Source organism: Caretta caretta, chromosome 13 (genome assembly GCF_965140235.1).
Source record: "Caretta caretta isolate rCarCar2 chromosome 13, rCarCar1.hap1, whole genome shotgun sequence".
Lineage (NCBI taxonomy): Eukaryota > Metazoa > Chordata > Testudines > Cheloniidae > Caretta > Caretta caretta.
The window spans coordinates 18,701,448-18,726,865 of NC_134218.1; the positions used below are offsets into that span (position 1 = coordinate 18,701,448).

A 25,418-nucleotide genomic window follows, 5' to 3' on the forward strand; every position below is an offset into this window, starting at 1 on the left:
GCTAGTGGGGCTTGGGCTACCGCTCTAAAAATAGACAGCGCTTTGAAGTTACAGCTCAGGCTGGAGCTCAGCCTCAGAATCCTCCCACACCCCGGCTTCAGAATCTGAGCCACAACTTCACAGTGCCATCTACACAGCTATTTTTAAAGCACTCACATGAGCCCCGCTACAGTTAAAACTTCTGCGTACTCTAAGTATTATAGACCCTAAGAACCCACATTTTGTTCTTTAATCTTATTTGTTTTGACTATGTTCTTCAAGGACAGGAACCATGAATGAAAATTTGCATTTTACTTCAATGGATCAGGATTTCACCCCATGTCTTTATTTGTTATAGAACTGAAAATTACTTACTGGTAATGCTGTTTCTTGGGGCTTGTCTTCACTACTGGGGAGATTGATGCTGCTGCAATCGATGCAGTGGGTGTCTATTTAGCGGGTCTAGTGAAGACCCACTAAATTGATGGCAGAGTGCTCTCCGGTCAACCCCAGTACTCCAGCTCCCTGAGAAGATTGAGGCCTGTCGACCAGAGAGAGTCTCCCGTCCACGCAGCACAGTGAAGACACCAGGGTAGGTCGACCTAAGCTATGCTGACTCCAGCTACATTAGTCACATAGCTGGAGTAGCGTAACTTAGGTCGACTTACCCCGGCAGTGAAGACAAGCCCTTGTAGTCCTCCCTTTTTCCATCCTGTCCAGAAACAGTCATTACAGTCAGCATTATGGCTCCATCTCAAAGCACCAAAGAGGTAAAAGATCTTTCAATCAATGCCAGAATATAAGTCAATTTTCCCATTTCATTTCCAGTGAGAGACTTTCAGAGCAAAGGAATAAAGAAGATAAAAGGGAAAAAAAAAATCAAATGACACTTCCCAGGGGGACCTAGGAGGGACGTAGGATGGGAGAAACTACAAAAAACAGAAAGACCATTAAGTAATTGTCCTTTGCTGTATGTCCCAAATTTTCCATTGCTGTATGGCCAACAACTGTCAGCAGTCAAGGACAAATTAAAATGGTAATGCAGAAAAAGCTGTGAAGCAATAACTAGGTCCATATGAATTTAAAGAAGGTGATGCTTCCACGCTCTGAGCCCAGGAAGTTTCCATGTCTCTTCCAAAATGGAACTTTATATGCAGCAATTTGGCTTGTTCAGAGGTTAATAGAGTACAATCCTTAAACCAACAACATGCCACTGTAACCTTGATGACCTAATGTCTCTTGTTATAACCTTCAAAACTGACAAACGTAGCTTTTTAAAGCTATGAATTGAAGGTAGGTAAACATTTCAGAACTCAATGTTACTTCTGCTGCAACAAAGATCTGGACACAACTTGGGCAAAACACCTTTGTGAAATTCCAAGAATGCTGAACAAAGATGGATTACATATTCACCTCTTTCTTTTTCAAAGAGGGGAAGTAAAGTGTGTTAAAACTGAGAAAAGGAGCGAGACATCAACCATACCCTGCTATGTTACACAAACAGTAACCTCCTTGGAAAAAACTTTGGTTACACATCGGCACTGCTCTGTCCAAATGCTGCTAAAACCAAAGTGTTCTAGGTTGAAGGACAGGATTGTAGCTGAGAGAGGAGATCCAGTCCAATAGAAATGTGGCACAGTTAGGCTCATTATGTACTAGAATCAAGGAGGGCAGGCCCACTTCAGGTCAGAAAGGTTGTCTCCACGTCTATCCTTTTTTCAGGATTTTCCAAATTAGGGGTGGGGTGGGAAGCAAAAATTCAGTTCTCTGTCCCAGTGCTACAAGAATGTATGTTACAAGAATTGGTGTCAAAGGATTAGGAGCAGAAACAGGATAGTTATGCCAACTGGCTGGACGCAAACTATTCTATCAAATCACAGAGTCCAGATGCTGGCAAATCTCCTGGGGAAAAAATGGGTCTGAAGACTCCATTTGCCAAGAACCACTATTTGTGTTGAGCCAATCCACCAGCAGTCCAGTTTTCACACAAGTGCAAGCCACTGATACAAAGGTTTCCAGGGCTGAAGGATCAAAGCTGCAGGAGGTTTATGGTATGGCTGCAAAGTCAATACTATTGGAAATGAAGGGGGACAGAGACCTGGGAGAGACTAGCTGTGAAGTCCCTGCAGCTAGGGATTTCTCCTTGATGCCCTTCCTCTCCCTTTTCACACACCATACCCTACCCCTAACATCATCCACACTTCTTATTCTCTTGCAACTGGATTTTTTCTTAAGATTTAGGAGATGAAAGAGAAAAGATAGAATGGGAACCAAGAACTGAGTCATCATGAGACTACACTAAATGCTTCCGGGACAAGAGGCCAAAAAAAAAAAAAAAAAAAAAAAAAAGAGTGGGTGGATTGCTTCTGATGTACTAACCTTGACTGACTTGTCTTTTGCTTTTTGCTTCTGGAAAACCACAACACTGTCTGTTCTCGCTCTTGCTAGCTAAATTGAGAGGACAGGGATACACAACAAAATTATTGTGTGGAGCAGTTGCTATTATGTTAGGATGTTGGTTGTGGATGGAGAGTTCAAAAGGTCATTCTTCACACAGCAAGGCAGATCTCTAATGATTGCTGCTCAGAACAGAGAACTACTTGGCTCAAACCAGGAGCACGCTCTGGATTGCTGTGAACTCACTGTAAAGTTAAAAAATATATACATCTGTTTACACACACACTCTCCATGTGTTAATATGAACACTACCACACTGTTTAACACACTTATAAAATATTATAGTAAAGTAATATTTACAAACACCACCACCAACTGATGCATTAGTTTTGACTGGAAAGGGATTACTTCAAAACTAGATAGCAGATTAGTACAGTATTTAAAAAAATTAAAGGGCAGTGAAAAAAGATCAATACAAATGTAGTATAGCTCAAAATAAAACTAATTCTCAAAAGATGTCTAAACATACAAATGTAGCCAAAGACTCCACTGACAATAAGCCAGGAAACATTTATGCTCCAAATTCTGATTCAAAATACAGTAACTCCTCACTTAAAGTTGTCTCAGGAGCCTCCTGCTTGCTGTGGGGGGGGGGGGGGGGGCACAACAGGGCTCAAGAAGGAGGGAGCTTGCTGGCAGCAGCCGCTGATTCAACTTTCTGATCTAAAAAGGCAGTGTACTTAGAGTGGGGTCAGCATACTTAAAGGGGCAATGCGCATCTCTCTGTCTCAAACACAGGGTGTGTGTCTCTGTCTGCCATGCTGTCTCCCCTCCCTCCATTTATGCTGCTTTGTACAGTATGAGGCTACATTAACAACGTGTTAACCCTTGAGGGCTCAGCTGAGTTCTAGTTCATCATTTAGCAGTAAGGCATTCCCTGGGAAATATCCCACCCGCTTCCACGCTCCAACTTCATCATCTCAACCAAGCTTTGCAATCATCATTGCTGTGTACAGTATTAAATTATTTGTTGAAAACTTATACTGTGTATCAGTGTATAATATAATCTTTTGTATGGTGAAAAAAATTTCCCTGGAACCTAACCCCCCACTATTTACATTAATTCCTATGGGGAAACTGGATTCGCTTAACATTGTTTCGCTTAAAGACGCATTTTACAGGAACATAACTACAACGTTAAGCGAGGAGTTACTGTAGTTTATAACTACCTATTTGACATACCATGTCAAATTAGTGGAGGCAAATCCCAATGTTTGATGACTGTGGAAAAGCAAACATGAGGAAAGTCATCCCTTTTGAAACCAGATGTTCGTTTATGGTACATTCATAAAATATAATACATTTAAAACAGTGACAACTTATATGTGCCCAAGAAAAACAAATGATGAGTTGTCCAATTGCCACTAGATGGCAGAATATCATCAAATACCTGCATGAGTAGTATTTATTCAGCTAAACTGCAGATTAAAAAAAATGTTAGGAAGTTAGTTCAGCTCATCTGAAAAAAAAAAGAAGCTTCAAATTTTAAAAAGTAATTTATGTAAACAGTATGATCATGCAAAAATCTAGGATTAGAGTTATCTGAAGGTAACACTCAACACTCACACTCATAAAGTCCTAGGTCTATAATCCACATAGCTACGAAAGAATCAAGTGTTGCTGAGCAGGTGACACATATACACACTAGGTTTGGTGCTGTTCTCCCAGCAACTGCATTCCAAGGCAGAAACATACCACTGCAATGCTAGAAGCTGCTATGGAAAGAGAGAGGAAGTGCTTAAAATAAGATAAAGGGTTGAGGATAGCTCAGGAAGGGTGTGGGCACAACAAACATGTCAGAAGCACAGTGCACATTTCTTAATTTAAAAGAAGCTACCAAAACAGTTTAAAATATTTTAAATTGTTGAACATAGCCTGGATATAAAATGTGAAATTTCAGTGTGATGCAGTTTAGAACGTGACATGCTAACAGGATTGAATTTAGCAATTTAGAATTTATACTAGAAATATCATTTGATTTCAGTATTACTTAAAGTAGCATATACCCATGTTGCTAAAAATGAAAGCTAGTAATTTAATTAAATAGAAAAATATACAGACTTTATATGTTATCTGAAAAACCTAAAGAATTAGAGTATGTAACACTATGTCTATTCCGGTAGTTTTAAAAAGGGAGGATTTTTTCTTAAGCTACAATGCTTGGGTTATTGGGGGGAGAAAGAAAGAAGAGCAGAGAATTGTTTAAGCAGAGCTCCCCACCTCCTTATTATAGCATATCTATCAATTATTTGGGGGCCATAAAGATTGTGGCAACTTCTCCAGACATAAGCCTGAAACAATCGCCTGTGTATGACTTTTTCTTTCCCTACCAATATTACCATCACCCCTAAGGAGGCTTGGAAAAACATGTAATGCCTAAGAAGGCTTTGCAGTTTCTTAACCAAGCAAGCCCACAGAGGCTGTATAGGGACCTACCATGCAAACTCTTAATAGCTACCCTGCACTATTCCTCAAGCTACAAGAGACCTTAGCAACAGAACCAATTATCCAGTGAGTTATTAATGTTAAAATCACAAATTAAAAACACAGCAATAATGCTGTTTATCCAACAAATATGAAGGTGCAATTACTACAGGTGCTTCATGTTTTTCTAAAAAGAAACTGGATATTTTATTGAAGTGAGCACTACTTGGAAAAGTGTCTCTGAAAAAATGACATTGTGAGTTCCAAATTTGTGTCTCTGAACAGAAATCAAAACTTCCTCAGTTTACTAGTAAAATAAAGTTTGCAAGTGCCGGCCAGTCCTGTAAACTCAACCTGTGAGCTAAAACGTGATAGCTTCTTTCTGGCGCATGCTTCAGTAGTGCTAACCAGTAGGATTCCACAGGGAAAATTCTTCCCTCAGTTGCACCTGTGCAACCCCATTGCCTTCAGTGGGCCATTTTTCAAAAAACCACCAGGCTTGAACATTCTTTGGCTTATGGTTTGTTAGAATTAAGAAACATTTCATTAAATATATTACTAAAACATACAAGATAACTTTCCCTAACTTCGTGCATAGTACATTTACAATACAATTAACAGAATAGCACCCCTGCACCCCCAAAAGCAATATGATATACAGAAATTAAAAGGTTAAAACAACATGGTAGTTTTCAATGAACAGGAGTACAAAAATGTTGAGCTTGGTAGTTTCAGTTTTATTTATTTATTTATTTTGTAGTCATGCAACTTACAATAACTACTGAGGAACATATTTTCAAGCCAAAAAATTGTAAATGGCTTTGTTATAAAGGTTTAACTTGTGCAGGAAAGTGGTTACTTATGCACACAAAATTGCAACTTTAATATTAATTTTAAAATTCTTATCCATCTATAAACACTTTACTAGAAATATGGATTTGTAGCATATAGTGTTATAGTAAGTAGACTGTTCTAACATTTAAAAAATTCAGAGTGAAGAAGGCACAGCAAGGCTATCACCATTCCCATTATGGCCAATTATGAAGAATCACATGGATACTTTTCATCCAATCTCTAGGAAGACCATCTTATTTTTAATTTTTATACCAATAAAAATATTAAACAATTCACTCTCTAAAAAACCATGATATAACTCAGACTAGCCCATTAATATCTAAATTGTAAGATTTCAGTTTGTTTAAAAAAAACAACCCACAATCTCATAAATCACCTCTTTCAACTTTGATTTAATAATCTAATATAGAGAGAACCATTGGGAAGTCCATTAAGAAATTTCATTCCTTGTTATCCACTTACTTTGAAAACAAGTATGGGTAAATAATAGCACCACAGTTTTCCAATGACACTGACTAAAAACATTATTCATATAACAGAAAACAATTTGTATAGTTTTGGATAGCCATAGATACAGATGATGTTCTATTTATTTGGATAAGATTCTATAGGAAATTGCACTTAGAGGACACTTTCTGGCAGCAGTCAAGTGGTTAAATATTGTGAATACAACTTTTATGGTCTTTGTAGTTACACTTGAATTTAATAGCTTTAAATGAGGAAGGAGGAGTCATTTTTCAGCTGGATATAGCCAGGATTTAAAAGCAGTCACTTACTTGTCCTTAACACACATTCAAGCAGAGAAGAGTTTTCAGTAGACCATCAGGATCAGTAATCATTGTAAATCACCTCCTGGAAAAGAAAACCTATGCATAAATATAGCTTTTTTTATTTTATAGTTAATATTAAAGTTAAACATGAAGTGTTTAAAATTTTAAAAAACCTTTTATTTATTCTAATCTGGAGATTTCCAGTTTGAAACCTGCTTCACAGCTGTTGCTATTCTTTAGTGTAATTGTTGGACAAGATCACATTGTTATTGGAACATTTAATTTTCCAATTCCAAAGTTTATGTTGCATCTCTAATAGTACATTAAGATAAGTTACGTTTTACTTTTTCCTCCTTTACATTTTTTAAAAAGGAAAAGAAAGAAGCCACCTGTGATGCTCTCTTCATAAATCCACAGGTTTTCGACTCTACCACTTACTATATACACAAAATAACAAAGCGATGTTACAACTGTTTACAACTACATCATTTTAAAAATGTATTCAATTCTCGTACATACGAAGGTCTAGTCACTTGTGAAGTTTGTAATTTTAAAAGTTCATCCTTTAGAACTATCAGTGTACACAAGAAGTCTTAAATTCCTTTTAAAAGTTGAAATATTTTCTTTTCCTTCATTCAGAAAAGATAATTGCTACAGCCAGTTTTTCAGTTTTAATTCTCCTTCAAAACACACATCCAAGACCAAGCATGGAAAGTTCCAGGTCAAAATGAGAATTTTTGTAACATTATGACCAGCCAGTAAAAACTGAGCCTGCAGACACATCTTCCCTGTACATGAGCACACTGCCATGTGCATCATGCAAGAACAGCAAACTGTTTTCAAAGCAGAAGGAAAAAATGTAGATTGTCAAGTTCCTACTGCCTAGTTTTCCTGTGAAGTTCTGAGAATAAATATTCCATTTTGTGGTGCATATTGTACAAGGTATGATTAAGTGTACTAATTAGTGAGCATTTCTGGGTCTCTATTCAGAATTACAGTAACTTAAGGAAAAGTTTCAAACAACAGCTGCGTGATTGAATTGATTTATTGAAAACTGCTTGAAGCACTATGTAAAGCAGAGGCTGTTCAAGCTAATTAGAAAAACAAATTGCTCTTGGGAAATATTTATGAGGCATTCACATGTAAAAGTACACACTATAGTCCTATCCAAAATCAAGAGTTTCAAAATTGATACTTCTACTCAGACTACTTAGTAGATAATCACTAGTAGTCAGGTGAAGAGCTTTATCCAAGCAGATCATTTCTTAAGAAATTAAACTGAAGCCTTTCAGATCAACTGGGTGTGTATGAAGTCATCTGCTGTTTTAACCACTTCTTTGACAATACTGACTATAGCTTTATTCATATGAACAGACTTACCAATTAGAGGGGTGATTGACAACGTGGTCACATAAGAATAAGCATCAGGAGTAAACTGTCTCCTAATTAAACACCTTTGTAATAGTGTTTTATGCTAAATCAACCTCCACAAATCACAGAAACTAGAATGAAGACCAAAAAAAGTGAAAAAAAATAATTCATAATAGTGCTAAGCACTATTTGCTCCATCAAAACCCCTTAATTACATTTGGACGTTACAGAAAATGAAGCCCTTCAGATGGGTATCTCAGTAAAAACTCAAATCAGCCTTATTACTGACCAATTACTGACTATATTCAATCTTCAATGGCATGATATTACCCCCAAAAGGGCTACAGAGACCACTTATAGAAGTTCTCTACTGAAGAGACCGTAGGAAGAAAATGAGAAGTGAAATTTGCCTGCAGATGACCAAATAGGTTTGTCAAGACATCATTAATTATTTTAGAGATTAATATTAAAATTTCTAAATTTTAAGTCAAGTTTTGATTTTGTTAAGTGATTGTGAAGTCACCATAGTCATCAATCTCAAATCACTTTGGAAAACCTGTTGGAACTAAACACTGTCCAGCAGCGTCCATTCTTCTTCAGAATCCTGCAATAACTGATTTTCTTGCAGGCAAATCCGTGCAAGTACCGATACAGTTTGCCTAATCACCAAAAGAAATCCCAGTGAACATCTGAACCACTGACACGGACTGGACAGGGTTGACAGAGAGTCACTTACAGAAGAAGTCATCTTATGGAAGAGATTTGAGATCTCAAAACATGTTCTAAAAAAATGAATAGTTTTGAAATGTTCAACTTCTTAGGCACATTAAGACAGCTAAAGTGTTAAATACTTTGCACATATTAATTTTCCATTTAAGCAACTGTTGCAATTACCATACAGCTGTTATGAGATTGAAAATGCAAAAACTGAAAATGTATTAAGTAGTGGTCCACACTATGAAAAAGGTTGAAAACTCTGACACATAAATTGCTTACAATTAATTCTAGATAATTTTAGATTAAATTTGAAGCTTTGGTGACTTTTGTTCATAACTGCTATTCACGCAACAGCCCCAGCTGTCACAAAACAAGTTAAAAGCTTTAAGAGTAAACTGTGTCTAGATTAACCAATGTTCAGTCATTGTCTATCTACCATTCCCATTTTCAGCATATTCACAACATTAGTGATATGGGCGAGTCAAGACAGAATATACCGATTTAGCAACATTTATGCTTCATTCACTAATTATAGTTTAAAAGAATTTAATACACAGTCATCTATGAGCTATTTCTGTAACTATGCCCCATCCTGTCTGTCATTACTGATAACCAGGAAGAAATAGGTGGTTGATAGGTGGGCTGAAAGAGAAAACAGTCACATAGCCCAAAGACTGGTTTAAGCTGACTTCCAGGCTGCTGTGTTGCAAGTCTAGGTACAATAAAGAAATATATTTTGGTAACAATCATTGTCATTTTTTGGTGGGGAAGCAGGTTTATAAATCCTGTTTGTAGGCAGAGGGTGCACTGTATGAAACATCAAATCCACTGCATCACAGAGAAAAATTAAAAAAAAGAACCCCTATATATATCAAAGTTATTGGGCACAGCAACTTTGGCAGTATGCCTGAGGGTTAGTGACTGGTTTGGTTGTAGCACCAGTCTGCGCTTTCCAATTCTGCCCAAGTAGACTATGAACTAGAATGTAAACACATGACCAGTTTAAAAGGGAAGATGGAATATAGTTTCTGAAAGAAGTCTCGTGGTGCAGAATAACTACAGTTTTTGATAAATCCTATAGGAAGGTCTTTCCAGTGTAAAAAGACTATCTAGATTAGTATTTTCATTAATTTGCTCTGGCCAGAAACCTTACAGGACCACCTTTCCTGAATGACAACTTGGAATGGTCTTTACTAAGGCACTGTAAGTCCTACTGCATGGAGAAGAGCTAGAGTAATGTAAAAAACGAACAGAAATGGAAATTTTGGTTGATAAACGAAAGCAAATATATAATCAAACTGAATATGGTAAAATATTACCACATATCAAAAGGGAGTGAGCACATTATAACTCAGGTCAGTATTACTCTATGTTTATGTGGAATATTTTTTAGCTGATATAATAAAGCTATTAAATAGTGACTTCATCATTTCAGACTTTTCACTGAAACATATACCTTTCCTTTCACTAAAACCTGGCTATTCTCATGCTATTGAAAACCTACACTGTCACATCCTGCAAGGTGCAATTCCATTATTCCTATCCTAAAACCAGAGGCTTCCTCTTCTGATCAGAGCAAGGCCATTGCACTGTGCACCATCTGAAAAGTTGCAAGTTTATTTCTTGACGATCATCTAGTGTATTAGTGTGCTTTATTACAGACACTATAAAACTAAGCTAATTACTGCACGTAACAGGGTGACTCGCCCCTGATTACAGAATGAGCCACACATGGTAGAGATCAGGGTTAATGTCCTATAAAGAGCAGCAGGAGCCTACAGTTAAGGGAAAGGGAGTGGAGACAAAGGAACCTCAGTAAACTGTGGAAGGGTCTGACAAGAGTGAGGAAAGCTCTCCAAGCAGGGAGGCCTGGGAGCACAGGCACCGACTTTCCAAAGTGCCAAGGGGTGCTCAACCCCTGGCTCTGTCCCAGGCCCTGCCCCCACTCCACCCCTTCCTCCAAGGCCCCACCCCTGCCCCGCCTCTTCCTGCCCAATTCCGCTCCCTCCCTCAAGTGCCCCACATCCTCACTCCTCCCTCCTCTGCCTCCCACTTGCCGAAATACAGCTGATTGCGGTGGTTGGGAGGTGCGGGGAGGCGCTGATCTGCAGGGCCCGCTGGCAGGCGGGAGGCACTGGGGGTGCTGAGGGGGCACTGACAGGGGGTGCTGAGGGGGCGCTGATAGAGGGCTGCCGTTGGGTGCTCAGCACCTACCATTTTTTCCCCCCGTGGATGCTCCAGCCCCACAGCGCTCATGGAGTCGGTGCCTATGCCTGGGAGACATCCTGACCATGCAAAGCTCCCTGGAAGTCTTTGGAGGAAGAAGAGAAACCTTGTGTTGTGTGGACTTAGGAACAGATTGGTTCTGGGATTTTGAGGGTTTTTTGGCAGCTTATTTTATATTAATAAACCTAGCCTGCAAGGAGGGTTGAATACTCCAAATTACTGAATACTTCAATTATTTGAATACTCCAAAAAGGGAAACTGAGGTTGGTTGCTGGTAGCGTGACCAGTGCTTAATTTGCTCCAGAGCTTGCTAGGACTGAGCCCTGGCACCTCTAGGCTTTGCAGTTCATAGTCCCAGCACCTCTGGGCTTGCTGCATCCATTATGAATATAAAAAAAAAAAAAAAAAAAAGTGCTTGAGCCCCGGCACCTCTTTCATCACAAATTAAGCACTGAGCGTGACCGTAGGCTATTAAAAGAGGCACACAGGAGGCACCTGGCAGAACAGAGAACTCAATCCCAGCACAACCCCAATTCTCAAAACTTGGTACCTTAGTCTCTACAATCAATGTCTCTGCTAAGTCTCACAACACCAACAGCACCTTCATCATATGAGTCTTCCATTTCCTGTCTACAAAGTATCTGTGTTCAACAGTAAAGCGAGACTGTTTACACAGTCTGGTATTCACTTATATAGGAAGATCTTTATGTGTGCTTTCATCTAATTACACTTCTTGACACACTTACATTCAGTAGATTGCCCTGCTTTAGCTACAGAAATAATGAATTTATACCCTACAGTAACAAGTCCTATTCCATTACCTATAAACCTCAGTTTATATATCTCAATTATCAAATGTAAGACCACAGTCAGTATTCAGTCATAAGATAGAAGAAAACTTTTTAAAAATGCTAAAGCAAAGAAACTTTCTTTAGAGCTAAAGATGGAATGGTTAAATGAGGAGGACATAATATAAAGCCTGGTCTCAGAATTCACAAGCAACAGAAGACAACCTTGCTGGAGTTCTTATGTGAGCTCAGATAAATAAAAGATACAAAATGATTAATTTAAGTTACCTCCAGGAGCAAATACAAGTGATCACATCACCTGACAGGTGGGATGTAACCATCATATTCAACATATGTGGGAAGTGAGTAGCCAATTTCAAAGAAATGGGGAAATGGTCAAAACCACAGCAATATACTCATGGAAGAAGAAAGTTGGTCATGAATCTGGAGCAGAAATGGTGGTAGCAGCTGAAGGATAAACTTCAGTCACATCAGTCTTAGAGATGAGATAAAATTGAGAGGTTACCAACTTAGATACAGTTTTAATAGAACAGGTAAGACTGTTAACCAGCTACAGTATTGTTCGTGGCATAGACAGCAGCTATATGAAATTTGACTAGAACTGGATGGACTGTTTTAGAAATTAAAAAAAAAAAATTCATAGCAAATGAACCAATGTATGTTAAATCCAAATTAGATACCAATTTTTTTTTGTAATTATATAGATCGGCAAAAATACATAAAACCCTTTTCATCTCCTGCTTTAAAGATAGCTAATAAGGCATTTAAGAAGACAATAAAATACAAGATAAATGCTAATCTTTAGACCAATGCAAATTAGAACAGCTTAGTTCTAAATCCCTGAAAAAAAAAAAAAAAGGGAGCATGCAGTGAAACTACCACTGAAGCCTTAACTATAGCTTTGTGGATATGACAGTATGCTATGTCAAAGCTATGCAAATAGGTAACAGAAAATAGGTAATTACTATGGGCTTTAATAGAGCACTTTGGTGCAATATAACAAACTGTTTTGTACCAGAAAGGTGCAATATATCTTTTGAGACTAATGTATCTGTCCTTGCATCTCAAGGGGAGAAACAATACATTTTGCCAGTGGTACCTACACAGCATTATCCTAATTTTCTTGCACATCAGTCAATAAAGTAACTCTTTAACATAAGACTCTTTCAAAATATACAAATTTAGTTTACTTCCCCTCCCCCAAGCTATTTAGCAGTTAAATTATATAGATTAAAGGGGCAGGGGGAGGAGAAGCCTGGTAATACAATTCACTGAAACGGGGCTGTCACTAAAAGTAATGTGGACAGAGGTTTTAGAATCTTGAACTCCAGCAATGTACCCCTTGTTGCAACATGTTAAATACTCCTAACCCAACACACATCCTTATTGTATTCACAAAAAGAAAAGGAGTACTTGTGGCACCTTAGAGACTAACAAATTTATTTGAGCATAAGCTTTTGTATTATTGTATTATCACACATCCCGTTTTAGGGAGACGATGGATTTTGTACTGGTCTTGTCAGGCTCCATTTACCAATTTCCCAGCAATGTTTAGTAAACACTATGCACATGACGCTGCTATTTTTCAGATATGACAATTAACTTGCTTCTTGTTCACTTTGCATATATTAAAATGACAGGACAGCATTAAAAAAAAAACTGTATGCATTAGAATGTTTTGAATATTTCTCCCCTTCCCCTAATGTGTCATTTGTGTTTCCTATTTCTGGAAGCTTCTCTCTCCCTCTTTCACAGTGTGTGTCGGTGTGCGTGTGTGCACAAACACACGCATGAGAATGACTACATAGCCTGGTGGTTAGAGCACTGACCTGGGAGGTGGGAGACCTAGGATCCAGTCACCCTGCTTCAATGAGTAATAATTTATCCAGAGTGCAACAGCTTTGACAATAGAGAGACTGAGGGAAGCCCCACATCAGAATATCCCACAGTCGAATGGTTAGAACACTCAACTAATAGGTGACAAATCCCAATTCAGATCCCTTCAGTGGAGGGGCGACCAGCCACACCCCAAGTGAGTATCCAAAACACTGAGCTAAAAGTTATGAGGGAAGTCCTCCTCCAACCCACCCCCAGCTGTTTTGTGTGAACTTACCTGATAGGCTCGATCCAGTAGGCGGCCTCTGAGCATGCCTACCGGATCAGTCTCACACACAACTTTAAGCAGCTTCCTCTGCTTTGTGAATCACTCTGGGGTTTAGGTGCCCAGGTGCCTAGAGGTAGGAAGCAATGTGCATGCTCAGAGGCAGAAACTTAGGTGCCTAGGGAACTTTTACTGCAAAATCTTGGGTGCCAAGCAAGTTAGGTGCCGACAGGCTTCAGTGGGAGTTTTATGCATCACAGTGGTCCCAAAATTTGGACTTAGGCTCCTAACTCTTTTTGAGCATTCAGGCGCTAGACTTCCTGGACAATTAAATGCATAATTCTTTTTAAAAAAAAATACATATTTTTCAAGAAAACTTTCCTACTTCAAACACCAAAATACAGGATGTGCTGTCTAGGCCAGTATAAAGGGAATTGATAAACCAGATTAACTGGTAAGAAACCACTGCTCACCAACATCCTTTTATATCAGTCCAGATAGTTCAACAGCAGCATCTACCCTCAGAAAAGACAGTAATAGACTGCAGTATGTCGGGCTGCCTGCTCAGATACTACTAAATCAGTGTCTAATAAGAGTCTACAAAGGAGCACCTCCTTTCATCTCACACTGAGAAATAGTGATGATTATTGTTGAATTAGCTTTGGTACAACATCTTAACTACAAGCAGTGTAAGCTTCCTCAGTGCAGTCCCAACCACAATATGACTCAAAACTTGCACATTCTGGTTTGTAAACTGATCACATGCTATATAAAAGTCACTAACGTAGCTTAAAGATGAAACAAGATGTCATTTTTACAGTCACTTTTGTGACTAAAAATACACTTAAATACAATGTTCTCTGACCATTTGACACACATTGCTTCATAAGCCACAATGTAGCAAGAAAGAATACAGGCTCAGTAATACAAATCTACATAATACATTCGACATAATAATTACTACTAAATCAATAACGTAGTACAACTCATAATAGGGATGCACACAAGCTTGAAAGTTTAACTTCATGTCATTAATCCTAGCTGCAATATGGATATAAAATTCAGAAGAATGTAACAATTAGTGCCAGAGTACAAAAACAATTTATGTTCATACAGATTTAAATTCAAAACCTGAAAATACTGCCATATGACTTGTGTTTTGTTTCCTTAGTTAAATGTTTATTACTTTTAATTACTTCTAGCTCTGTTTTTATTTAACTAGTCACACCCAACTTGGTTGATAAGAAGGTTCATTTTATATCTTTGGAATTTTTAAGACATCCATCTTCATGCCAACCATGAGCACCGCCTTAGCCTTTGCAGTGATTTGATGTCTTTCACGATATATGCTGTAGTCACTGTCACATTACACAGAACAAGTCCCACTTCAGATTACTAGCTCTAAGGACCAGTCACACAAATTAAGTGACCATCACTTTAGCTGCATCTGAAGGGTGACAAATAATATTTACACATACTAGATAGGATCCATGGCACCACAGTGGAATGTCAATTTATACGAGGGATGATTATAATTTTAAATTAAAGGAAACAGTAATTATATCAAGCTTCAAAATGAATGAAATCTCATTAAAAGAACTGAGGTAAAGCTTAAAAAAAAAGCAAACATGGTAAATACAAAGATAACTTTTAAAAGAAAGTCATTTTTCTTTTACCCACATCATAAGTTTCAATGGATTGACATTTCTCCCTACTACAGTGGAATCTATTGGCTTTCATGCTACGCAAATAGGTGTCCAACGTAAGTACTTGGACATTATAGACAAAATTAGACCGTGTTATATGATTATGTCAATGGTATGTCATTACCATTGTTGTAGACTGACACAGAAGACAAGACAACAGTATTTACAACAGCGTAAGTCCAGTTAGATCAGTGTAGTCAAAACAGGACAGAAATTACATTTACATGATTTATTTACTTACAATAACTACATACAGGATAATTTGTTTTTAATATAAATGACCTGTGTTAAAATTTGTATTCTATGTAAGAGAAATATAGGTTTTAATATATAATTTTCAGATTTGACAATTCTGGACATAAAGAGCTTTGAAACACCTATTTTCGAGAAATATATGATTAATCTGTGATTTACATTCTTTGGGTATGTCTACACTACGGAATAAGGTCGAATTTATAGAAGTCGGTTTTTTAGAAATCGGTTTTATAAATTCGAGTGTGTGTGTCCCCACAGAAAATGCTCTAAGTGCATTAAGTGCATTAACTCGGCGGAGCGCTTCCACAGTACCGAGGCAAGCGTCGACTTCCGGAGCGTTGCACTGTGGGTAGCTATCCCACAGTTCCCGCAGTCTCCGCTGCCCATTGGAATTCTGGGTTGAGATCCCAATGCCTGATGGGGCTAAAACATTGTCGCGGGTGGTTCTGGGTACATATCGTCAGCCTCCCGTTCCCTCCCTCCCCCCGTGAAAGCAAGGGCAGACAATCATTTCGCGCCTTTTTTCCTGAGTTACCTGTGCAGACGCCATACCACAGCAAGCATGGAGCCCGCTCAGGTAACCGTCACCCTATGTCTCCTGGGTGCTGGCAGACGCGGTACGGCTTTGCTGCACAGTAGCAGTAACCCCTTGCCTTCTGGCAGCAGACGGTGCAATACGACTGGTAGTCGTCCTCATCGTGTCCGAGGTGCTCCTGGCCGCGTCGGCTGGGAGCGCCTGGGCAGACATGGGCGCAGGGACTACATTTGGAGTGACTTGACCAGGTCATTCTCTTTAGTCCTGCAGTCAGTCCTATTGAACCGTCTTATGGTGAGCAGGCAGGCGATACGGACTGCTAGCAGTCGTACTGTACCATCTTCTGCCAGGCAGGCAAGAGATGAGGATTGCTAGCAGTCGTATTGCACCATCTTCTGCCAGGCAGGCAAGAGATGGGGATGGCTAGCAGGCGTACTGTACCATCTTCTGCCGAGCAGCCATGAGATGTGGATGGCATGCAGTCCTTCTGCACCGTCTGCTGCCAGCCAAAGATGTAAAAGATAGATGGAGTGGGTCAAAACAAGAAATAGACCAGATTTGTTTTGTACTCATTTGCCTCCTCCCCTGTCTAGGGGACTCATTCCTCTAGGTCACACTGCAGTCACTCACAGAGAAGGTGCAGCGAGGTAAATCTAGCCATGTATCAATCAGAGGCCAGGCTAACCTCCTTGTTCCAATAACAACGATAACTTAGGTGCACCATTTCTTATTGGAACCCTCCGTGCAGTCCTGCCTGAAATACTCCTTGATGTACAGGCACCCCCTTTGTTGATTTTAGCTCCCTGAAGCCAACCCTGTAAGCCGTGTCGTCAGTCGCCCCTCCCTCCGTCAGAGCAACGGCAGACAATCGTTCCGCGCCTTTTTTCTGTGCGGACGCCATACCACGGCAAGCATGGAGCCCGCTCAGCTCACTTTGGCAATTAGGAGCACATTAACCACCACACGCATTATCCAGCAGTATATGCAGCACCAGAACATGGCAACGCGATACCGGGCGAGGAGGCGACGTCAGCGCGGTCCCGTGAGTGATCAGGACATGGACACAGATTTCTCTGAAAGCATGGGCCCTGACAATGCATGCATCATGGTGCTAATGGGGCAGGTTCATGCTGTGGAACGCCGATTCTGGGCTCGGGAAACAAGCACAGACTGGTGGGACCGCATAGTGTTGCAGGTCTGGGACGATTCCCAGTGGCTACGAAACTTTCGCATGCGTAAGGGCACTTTCATGGAACTTTGTGACTTGCTTTCCCCTGTCCTGAAGCGCATGAATACCAAGATGAGAGCAGCCCTCACAGTTGAGAAGCGAGTGGCGATAGCCCTGTGGAAGCTTGCAACGCCAGACAGCTACCGGTCAGTTGGGAATCAATTTGGAGTGGGCAAATCTACTGTGGGGGCTGCTGTGATGCAAGTAGCCCACGCAATCAAAGATCTGCTGATATCAAGGGTAGTGACCCTGGGAAATGTGCAGGTCATAGTGGATGGCTTTGCTGCAATGGGATTCCCTAACTGTGGTGGGGCTATAGATGGAACCCATATCCCTATCTTGGCACCGGAGCACCAAGCCGCCGAGTACATAAACCGCAAGGGGTACTTTTCGATAGTGCTGCAAGCTCTGGTGGATCACAAGGGACGTTTCACCAACATCAACGTGGGATGGCCGGGAAAGGTGCATGATGCTCGCATCTTCAGGAACTCTGGTCTGTTTCAAAAGCTGCAGGAAGGGACTTTATTCCCAGACCAGAAAATAACTGTTGGGGATGTTGAAATGCCTATATGTATCCTTGGGGACCCAGCCTACCCCTTAATGCCATGGCTCATGAAGCCGTACACAGGCAGCCTGGACAGTGGTCAGGAGCTGTTCAACTACAGGCTGAGCAAGTGCAGAATGGTGGTAGAATGTGCATTTGGACGTTTAAAGGCGCGCTGGCGCAGTTTATTGACTCGCTTAGACCTCAGCGAAACCAATATTCCCACTGTTATTACTGCTTGCTGTGTGCTCCACAATATCTGTGAGAGTAAGGGGGAGACGTTTATGGCGGGGTGGGAGGTTGAGGCAAATCGCCTGGCTGCTGGTTACGCGCAGCCAGACACCAGGGCGGTTAGAAGAGCACAGGAGGGCGCGGTACGCATCAGAGAAGCTTTGAAAAACAGTTTCATGACTGGCCAGGCTACAGTGTGAAAGTTCTGTTTGTTTCTCCTTGATGAACCCCCCCCGCCCCTTGGTTCACTCTACTTCCCTGTAAGCTAACCACCCTCCCCTCCTCCCTTTAATCATTGCTTGCAGAGCCAATAAAGTCATTGCTGCTTCACAGTCATGCATTCGTTATTCATTCATCACACAAATAGGGGGATGACTACCAAGGTATCCCAGGAGGGGTGGTGGAGGAGGGAAGGAAAATGCCACACAGCACTTTAAGCACAGCACTTTAAAAGTTTACAACTTTAAAATTTATTGAATGACAGCCTTCTTTTTTTTGGGCAATCCTCTGTGGGGGAATGGCTGGTTGGCCGGAGGCCTCCCCACCGTGTTCTTGGGCGTCTGGGTGTGGAGGCTATGGAACTTGGGGAGGAGGGCGGTTGGTTACAGAGGGGCTGCAGTGGCAGTCTGTGCTCCAGCTGCCTTTGCTGCAGCTCAACCATACACTGGAGCATACTGGTTTGGTCCTGCAGCAGCCTCAGCATTGAATCCTGCCTCCTCTCATCACGCTGCCGCCACATTTGAGCTTCAGCCCTGTCTTCAGCCCGCCACTTACTCTCTTCAGCCCGCCACTTACTCTCTTCAGCCCTCCACCTCTCCTCCCGGTCATTTTGTGCTTTCCTGCACTCTGACATTATTTGCCTCCACGCATTCGTCTGTGCTCTGTCAGTGTGGGAGGACAGCATGAGCTCGGAGAACATTTCATCGCGAGTGCGTTTTTTTTTCTTTCTAAGCTTCACTAGCCTCTGGGAAGGAGAAGATCCTGTGATCATTGAAACACATGCAGCTGGTGGAGAAAAAAAAAGGGACAGCGGTATTTAAAAAGACACATTTTATAAAACAGTGGCTACACTCTTTCAGGGTAAACCTTGAAAGTTAACATTACATACATAGCACATGTGCTTTCGTTACAAGGTCGCATTTTGCCTCCTCCCACCGCGTGAACGGATTTTGGTTGAATGCCAGCAAACATACACTGCAATGCTTTGTTCTACAGTGATTCCCCAGTACGTGTTGCTGGCCTGGAGTGGTAAAGTGTCCTACCATGAAGGACGAAATAAGGCTGCCCTCCCCAGAAACCTTTTGCAAAGGCAGAACCGCAAATGCCAGGGCAAAGTAATCCTTTCACATGCTTGCTTTTAAACCATGTATAGCATTTTAAAAGGTACACTCACCAGAGGTCCCTTCTCCGCCTGCTGAGTCCAGGAGGCAGCCTTGGGTGGGTTCGGGGGGTACTGGCTCCAGGTCTAGGGTGAGAAACAGTTCCTGGCTGTCGGGAAAACCGGTTTCTCCGCTTGCTTGCTGTGAGCTATCTACAACCTCCTCCTCATCATCTTCTTCGTCCCCAAAACCTACTTCTGTATTGCCTCCATCTCCATTGAAGGAGTCAAACAACACGGCTGGGGTAGTGGTGGCTGAACCCCCTAAAATGGCATGCAGCTCATCATAGAAGCGGCATGTTTGGGGCTCTGACCCAGAGCGGCCGTTCGCCTCTCTGGTTTTCTGGTAGGCTTGCCTCAGCTCCTTCAGTTTCACGCGGCACTGCTTCGGGTCCCTGTTATGGCCTCTGTCCTTCATGCCCTGGGAGATTTTCAGAAAGGTTTTGGCATTTCGAAAACTGGAACGGAGTTCTGATAGCACGGATTCCTCTCCCCAAACAGCGATCAGATCCCGTACCTCCCGTTCAGTCCATGCTGGAGCTCTTTTGCGATTCTGGGACTCCATCATGGTCACCTCTGCTGATGAGCTCTGCATGGTCACCTGCAGCTTGCCACGCTGGCCAAACAGGAAATGAGATTCAAAAGTTCGCGGTTCTTTTCCTGTCTACCTGGCCAGTGCATCTGAGTTGAGAGCGCTGTCCAGAGCGGTCAGAATGGAGCACTCTGGGATAGCTCCCGGAGGCCAATACCATCGAATTGTGTCCACAGTACCCCAAATTCGAGCCGGCAACGTCGATTTAAGCGCTAATCCACTTGTCAGGGGTGGAGTAAGGAAATCGATTTTAAGAGCCCTTTAAGTCGAAATAAAGGGCTTCATTGTGTGGACGGGTGCAGGTTTAAATCGATTTAACGCTGCTAAATTCGATCTAAAGTCCTAGTGTAGACCAGGGCTAAGTGTTTACTTGCATTTCACTCCCACATGGGAATTAGAGTTGGGACCCTCAGCTGTCAAAGGTTGGAAGCTCTGCCGAGACAAGTCTTTGTCCAAAATACACATATGTGCCTAATGGGGATTTTTGAGGGAAAGAATAAATGGTAAAAGTAATGTGGATTCCTGGTCCCCCACCCTCAGCTGTACAAGTTTTATTTTAATATTTGATACTGATATTAATAATTTGATCTTGCTTTCAAATAGCCAACTGAATTGTTTAAAAAAACCCAACAGAATCATTTACCGTTTCTTTTCGTAACTTTAATGTGGATAAAGACACCACTTGGATTAGTATGCAAATGTATGCCAAATGATGGAACATTTTAAAGTTTGAATTAAAAACATTAAATATATAACTGGGGATTTGTTTTAAAAATTCAGTCTTCACAAGTTTTCATTTTTTTCCTTTTACTCATGCAAAAAGTTCGCAAATCTTCTAAAATTGAAGTTTATGGGAAGACAAACAATGAAGATTACTGTCATTATGCACAGCAGATGCTTTGTTCTTATTCCTGAAATTTTGATAACTAGATCTTTAAAACAATGTAATTTTATTCATTTGTACATTCCTGACAAAATGTTTAATATCAGAATAGGCATACAATAAACACCAAAACCTTAATACTGCTCCATTAATGAAAGCTGATGCAAATTAAGTGATTACCATATTTTCATTATCTTCTCACACAATCCATTAGTTCCTGTAAGACATTGTTCTTGACAGAGACATTTTTCTACATGCAAGCTGATACAGATATGAGAGCTCTTACCTTTTAACCAATCAGCTAGGGAAATATTTTTCCCTTAAAAGGGAGGAGGCAATCTTCCAAATATACAGTTTCAGTACAGTTAGAGCTCAGTCTGCCAGTTTTCAACAGCAACCATTATCACTTTCTTCTTGGAGACAGCAACATACCATCTAACACTTACAAAAACTGAGAGCACTCATCAAGTTCCTGGTGAAAACAGGAAATATAATCAACTAAACTCATCAGTTTGTTTCACTAAATACACGTGATCCCTGCCCAGTCATCAGCAAGTCCATTCCCCCTCCTGAAACTCTGAAGATGTCAGAATGTATATTTTTGTTCTGCAATTCCACTCCGCCAAATGTCTCGAGGGACCTAAGGAAGCTAGGATCCAACATACCCTGATAGATTGCTTCTTAGATCTCCTGAGAATGGCAGGTTCAGCATTACCACAGCATTATAATTAGCATTAACTCCTTCCAGTCCTACTGCATTGTTATAACTGAATCACTTGAAGATGCCAAATGGACTCATTACATGTAGACTACAGCATTATATAAATACGTGGTTAGATTTTCAACTGATCTCATTCTAAGTTTTCCATTTTGGTAAGGATTATAAAACAGGGAAAATTTAAGAAATGTTTTTAAAAGCTTGTCACCCACATGTTTAGAATCAGTGATTAAAAAAACAAAAACAACCCTCCTCCCAAGAGCTGCATTTAGTGCCCGTTTTAGATTAAACAAACAAACCTGCAACAGAGGTCCTGGGGGAAAACTGACTGCTATGTTCAAAATGAAACTTACTTTACACACGTGATCTGTGTCAAGCAGCCAACAAATTTCAGAGCTAGCTTTTAAACTTGTCCAAAAATAGCTTTCAGTAAAAACATTCCAAGAAATATATGTTCAAATGATAGGCATTCCATTTTCTGCAATGTAATATCATCAGAAGTCAGGATGTTCAAAAACATATCAACTAAATCTTTAAACTTTAGTTTAAGCTTTGTATCAATTAAATCTCAGAATTTATGTACAGTTTGGGGCAATGGAACGGATGGGTGGGGGGGTGGGAGAGGGCTAGTGCCCTTGCAATGGAAATATTTGGGGGATGCAAATCTGTGTTTCTGCCCTCACTGCTCTTAGAGGCAAGAAGTGGGAGCCAGAGATAAAAGCAGGACCCAGAGGAGGGACTGGATTGATTGCCATGGCACAGAAGATTGAGCCAGCCGCTAGGGAGCAAGTAGGACTTGGAGCACCCACGGAAAAAAAATTAGGGGGTGCTTAGCACCCATCGGCAGCCACCCGCTCCCCTGCCCCCAGTGCCTCCCATCTGCCAGTGCCCACTCCCACCATCAGCTCCTTCCCCTCCCTCCCAGTGCCTCCCTCCCACCTGCTGCAATCAGCTGTTTGCAGCGTACAGGAGATGCTGGTGGGAAGGGGGAAGGAGTGCGGATGGAGCATGCTCAGAGGATGGGGTGGAACTGGGCTGGAAGGGGCGGAGCAGGGGTGGGAAGAAGCAGGGCGGCGGTGGGACCTGGGGGAAAAGGGTCGGGTAGGGGTGGCTCCTTGGGCGGAGCAGAGAGTTGAGCACCCCTAGGGCCCAAAGAAAGCTGGCGCCTGTGATACCCACTATTTAAAAAGTGAGTCTCTTTCAATCAACATATAGGAACCCTAGCCTTTTTACAATAGTGACCCATATACTCATGCTCAAATAAATTGGTTAATCTCTAAGGTGCCACAAGTACTCCTTTTCTTTTTCCATATACCTTGGTCACAGCTTTGTCTCTCCATTCTACTTTTGCCATCAGTTCTCAAAAGCTGAAATCTAACTGATGAAGGCACAAAGAAAAGGAGTACTTGTGGCACCTTAGAGACTAACCAATTTATTTGAGCATAAGCTTTCGTGAGCTACAGCTCACTTCATCGGATGCATGCAGTGGAAAACACATATCTCTTACAACAGCTCAATCAGCCCATGCAACCAGGACATCAGACTCATCACTTCCTCCTCCTCTCTCTAGTGCTTGAATAATAACATTATAAACATATATAGTGTTATCAGCTGGAAACTGTGGCAAACTCCAGCAAAGAGCTGTATTTGTACAGAATACTCAAATCACCTATCCTTTGTGTCTCATTTCCCTATGTATAAAAGTATTACCTTACCCAGTACTATTCAATGGTGTCCTGACACTAATATTGGTAAAGCTCTTTCATATTCTCAAAAGAAATGCACAAGAGAAGTACACAATATTCTTACTTCCACCATATATAATTCTCCAGTGGGGATTCTGTAAATTTATCTTAAGGATTTAAATTTTGTTATTGTTGCTGATGTCTGGAGAAAACAATTTCACCATTACTGCCTGATCAAAGCAAGCCTTACAGTCAACCTGATGGCATTTCTCAGTCTTTCTGTAATGTGATAACTTTTGAGCACCACATTTGATCAATTCCAAAATTTCAGGGAATATTCTAGGCATCAATGCACAGAATCCTATTGACTCTACTGAAAATTGTAAAATCTAGTTTCCGCTGGTGTGAGAGGAGAATCAGGCACACCCATCTGGTGCTGCAGGCATAGGAATGTTATTGTCTACACATATTGCAGGCTGCAGTTTAATATTCTGCTCTCTCTCTCACTGGGTGTACAGTTTGGTTTACATAAGTAACAAAATAGTTTCTCATCTTAACTTGAAAAATTGCAGTCTCTGGAGAGTCTTACTGCACAAATACTTGCAAAACACAACAACACAGGTACTGCTAAAAGAGACTATAACACAGTAGAAGGACTAGAAGCTAAGTTGTATGGTGAAAACAAATTTGTGGGCAGGAAGAGGACTAGTCAATAGCACTTTTCGCACAATGACCAGCAAAGTATATGAACAAGGGGCCAGAGCATAAATCAATGGAAGATATGCCTGCAGTAGTTTGTGTATTATTTCATAAATACACAGGCCTTTAGAAAATATAGTACCCATACCACAAACTACCTGGTGCTGGAACACAGGAAATGTAGTTTGCTCTAGTAGGCAATTTCTTTTGATTTTGTCTTGGGCTGTGACTATTCCTAAATTGCAGAGTCTCACATGATTAAAAGTTGTTAAAAGTTTTCAACGGGCCCAAACTTTTAAGGGGATTATGTCTGATCCTAGATTCAATTACCAACCAATACAAAATATAAAAAATATGAAACTGAAATAACAAAAAAAAAAGAGCATCTTAGATGACAATTTAGGTTAAATGGCTATGTGCTGTAAAATTGCTAGAGGTTATAAACCATCCACAGAATCTCACTATATATGTTCTTTTTGGAAAAAGTGAAAAGCCATTTGCACTTAAAAAGTTGTATAGCACACAGAGCTGAGCCTACATAAGCAACAAAGTATATTTTACATGCCACATTAGTTTTAACTGGAAAACCCAGTAGACATCCATAAAAGGGTATGTATGATACAGTTCAGGGCTACTAAGGGAGGGCATACAAAATAGTTTCCTGTTTTTGTAGATATCTGATCTTTCTACACTTAAATGGCTTGTCCAATGGGTGTGTAATTAAGAAACTGTTGATATCTGATATTAAAGATTTTTTTTAATATAAAATGTTGCCGAATACAAGAGAGTATCTACTCACACATACACATGCATGTGTGACTATTTACTTTTTTTACCTTACTACAAAAATGTAATTATGTAGTAGTCGATTGATATATTTCTCTGAATTCCACTAGTTCCTCTGCTATCTGAATTTTCTCTTGAAAAATATCCATCTTGAAGAAGATAGAGTGCCAAAATAAATACCTGTATGTTTAAAGTACAGTCTGAACTTTCTAAACCTTCTTGCTCTTTAAAGAGGTAGTATGAGGACATGTCCTGTGTGTACACTTTATGTACCGGATACCCAAACACCTAGAGATGCATCTGGGATAAAACAGAGAATGAGAACTATTTTTGTAATATTCTGTATCATTAAAGTGTTTTCAGATCTATTTTATATAATAAACACAATATTTTAATATTTACCTATCTTAAAATGAGAAAAACCACTGAAAATAAAAGGACTTTTTTTTAAAACTCAAACTTTATGAGG

The 25,418-nt window shown here is 40.5% G+C and overlaps 1 protein-coding gene across 11 annotated transcripts in view; it reads right to left on the reverse strand.

The window, feature by feature from the left end:
• NCOA3 (nuclear receptor coactivator 3) overlaps window positions 1–25,418 on the reverse strand; it is a 175,641-nt gene that overhangs the window by 54,692 nt on the left and 95,531 nt on the right. For 8 of the 11 annotated variants that reach the window (XR_007352632.2, XM_075118779.1, XM_048819450.2 and 5 more), the window contains one exon: window positions 6,492–6,567. The gene's annotated coding sequence lies outside the window, so the exon portion shown is untranslated. Of the gene's footprint in view, window positions 1–2,358; window positions 2,381–6,491; window positions 6,568–21,347; window positions 21,521–25,418 lie in introns of those variants that run through there. The other 3 variants (XM_048819447.2, XM_048819453.2, XM_075118780.1) reach the window with 3 other exon arrangements.